At 39.1% G+C, this 3,529-nt stretch overlaps 1 pseudogene; it reads right to left on the bottom strand.

The window, feature by feature from the left end:
* Positions 1 to 261: 261 nt before the first annotated feature.
* LOC114492237 lies at positions 262 to 2,718 on the bottom strand (annotated as a pseudogene).
* Positions 2,719 to 3,529: the final 811 nt, after the last annotated feature.

Here is a 3,529-nt window from a genome sequence, read left to right as displayed (position 1 = left end):
GTTTTCTGTTGAGGTTCAGCATGACAAATGTTTCAGAAGTGCAGTAAACTGTCACTGGGGCTGCTCAGCTCTGCAGCACACTATTCGAGGTCACCATAGCTCCCGGAGTTGAGCAGTGTACACTTTGTTTGCTTTATTTTCATTTTAAAGAATTTTATTACAAGCTGTTAACATTCAGGGCATTTCAGAGCACCTTGTACTTCCTACTAGATTTTTGATAACTGATTTTAAAGTGTTAAATTGTGTGTGTTTTTTTTTCTCCTAGTGCCTTTCAGGCAAAAGTATTACATGGTGATTGTTTAAGGTGTTAATATGATGAAAGAATTTATCCTCAAGAACCTGAGACACCAATCCATGGATATCTCCTAGGGTAGTTTTGCAGCAGACCCAGTAGCTTTGGCAAGCTTTTCTTCTGATTTTGGTCATGTGTTTATAAGCCTGGCATTAAACTCCCTCATCCCAGCTGGGCTTCTGACTGATCTAACGTTACAGACAAACTAAGACCTAACCAGTGGTGTAGTCCGCATTAACAAGCGAGCTAGAGGCACTCAGCATATTTATTCCAGTATTTATTCCACAATAGCTCAAGCAATTTGTAATCTAAAGAGGATTTGAAATATGAGACTTCTAAGATAAAATATTGTTTGCAGTGTACACCAAAGTCGTCTATTTTATTAAGTGGGATAATCTGTTACTCTGGTTCTTCATCAAGAGGTTTATAGCCCTTTGTATATGTCCTAAAGGAGACAAGATTCACTTTCATTGCAGATATTCTTCTTAGGTATAAACAAGCCCTGGGTATAAACCTCCTGAGAATCCCTGGGGCCGTCTAGACTAGGCACGCCCAAACTTCTTCCCCAGGAAGTTTTCCAAACCTAATGAACACTGTAGGCAGAAGTGATGATCATTCTCTACCCTCTGATATCCCCTGTATCTCCCAATGCTAAACTAAGGCAGTGAGTTTTGGTATTATTATGTGTTGAGACTTTTTATTAGCATTCTTACAGAGCATGGATTGACCTAGGCACACTTAATGATCTAAAGCCTCAGTTTAGATTTATTACTAATCATAATAAATATGATTGATATAGTATTTAAGATAAGTGGCTCTGGGCAGCCTCCCCAGTAATTGTGGAATGTGTTAAGATTCCGTCTTTCATGTCCACATAAGAGAAGAAAAAGGAAAGCTTAAGGGAAAGGACTCATTAAAAGTCCTTTGTCTAAAAACCTTGGGAAGTTTGACATCCTATTCTTCCTGACCTCTGAAGGATCACAACTACAGCCAGGGGGAATGTTTTTTAATGTCACAGTTTGAACATGGCCCAATGTTTTAAAGTGAATCCACAGATTAAGCTGCCTTATAAATTTCCTGGTTCCGCTGCCTTACATTATTGGATATATTTCTGTTTCCTTTGCTTTCATAGGCCTAAATAATGAAAACTCTTTATAGTTCATCCAAAGCTCACTGACTCTGACATGTGGTATTCACATTTTTGTGAGTAATTTCCAGGGTACTTCCTACTTTTCTGCTGAGCTGCATGCCAAGATAACTTTTGGAAGGTACAGCAGCATGGGCAATTGGCAGTTTTCCAGAGTTGTGTTGGATATGTTATGAAGGTGTTTCTATAAATTAGGGATCGATGCACGCAGGTAAATTTTATTATCTAATAATTCTTATTGGCATATTCCCTTATTTTATTTCCCTTTTAATATATTTATAAGAAATTGCCTCCAATGATGCTTTCTTTCTCCTCGGAAAGAGCCCATCAATAGATATCCAAAGACAGCTGTAATTAGGTAAGCTGGCCAATTAAATACGGAAACACAATGTCTTGTTAGCAATTGGAATCAACAGTTGGGTGACATTTTGATAAACTGCTTCAATATAGATAGCATTTTGGTGCCTTTTCACTTCTTAAAAAGGTCACAGTCTCTGAAAAGTAACATTGAGAAAGCTGATATTTAAAGGGTATAGGAAAATTCAAATAAATAGCCTGTTCTACTTCTTTATACCTCTTGTCACAATAAAATCCCTTTCAGTCTACTTGGCCTTTTTATTCTACTTGTTGGGGTTTCCATTGTTGTAAGGGGGAGATGATACATCTTTTTTCCTCTAGTCCAGTTTTGATCACTGAAAGTCTCACTCTATATTTTCAATAAGAAATATAACAGTTGACTCACTTGGTAAGATCTGCATGAATACAAGTGCCTACCTCCTAAGAGACACCTAGTGAGACTTTCAGAAGCGTTCTTCCAATCGCTGTGAGGACTGTGCACCACATTGCTCTTGGGTGCAAATTAGGGTGAACTCCACTAAGACTCTAGGTTAGTGTTTCTTAAAATATGGTTCACATCTATCTACCTCAAAACAGCACCTGAAATATTTTATAAAAGATGCAGATACTTCAGTCAGAGTCCAGATCAACTGAATCCGAATCTCTGAAGGTAGAGCTGAAGATGCCTCATTGTTAGAAGATCTCCAAGTAATTCTTAGGCACACTTTTGAAAACCATAGCTCTGCACCATAGGGGAAGTTTGAGCTAGATCCTGCCTCTCTTTCCCCATATGTATTAAGCTTCCCACATTCTTATCTGCAGGAAAATCACAAAAAAATTGCCTTTCGCCAAATATCTCCTTTTCCCAAAATGACCCATCCTTGACTTTGTGTCCTTGAGGCAAAGGATCTGCCCTTGAACACTGTGTGCTGCTTGTGGACATTTGGGGGATGAGCATCACAACAGTGGATTATGAGTAGATAACCTTTCTTTTCAGTTGTCCTATGTAGCATATGAAGCGCCACATAAACTTCTTTTACAGCCTCGTTACAAAGGTCTGAGAACTGGAGAAATGCATGGCTCTGTGTGAGCAAAACAGGACCAGAGGGTTGCTGAGCACTAATTAGTGGAACCAGCCAGTGGTTCACAATCACAAGAGTGCAGGTAGCAGCATAACTGCTCTTTCAAAGAAGAGAAGACAGACTATACCTCTGTTATCCTTCTCCTAGTACTAGTATTGATTCTAAATAAATATCTGACATACAATTCAACAGATTTTGTAGTTTAAAGGTTCCCAAAAGAAATCTTTCCATGACAAAATAGCTAAAAATACATTGTGCATCAGGCAAATTGCAGGAGGTTAACAAGGGTGGAACATGTTCATATCAAGTCTCCTCATTCTTGTGCACCTGCCCTGAAGGTTCATGGAGAGGCCAGAGCTCAAACAAACCCTGATACACATGAGGCCCAGGTGGTGGCCACCTCACACGTGCTATGGAAGAGCCCTCACTCACCTTTGAGAAAGGCAATGAGGCATATCCTTCTAACCTTAAAATATGGTTCACATCTATCATACCCATTGGCCTACATATTTGTTCAAAAGGAAGAAATGTTTGATGGGTTTCAGCTATAACCTCTAGCCCTGCTGCTTAAAATCTATTCTCTAGGGTCATATCTCTTACTCCCCCACCTTTCCTATGCTCTACTAGGTCTGAAAAACTTGGTAGGAAGATTTTATCTTTTCCTTGATCATT

Source organism: Phyllostomus discolor, chromosome 1 (assembly GCF_004126475.2).
Source record: "Phyllostomus discolor isolate MPI-MPIP mPhyDis1 chromosome 1, mPhyDis1.pri.v3, whole genome shotgun sequence".
NCBI classification, from domain to species: domain Eukaryota; kingdom Metazoa; phylum Chordata; class Mammalia; order Chiroptera; family Phyllostomidae; genus Phyllostomus; species Phyllostomus discolor.
The sequence above is the reverse complement of the archived record's forward strand: the minus strand, read 5'-3'. Positions and strand labels throughout refer to the sequence as shown.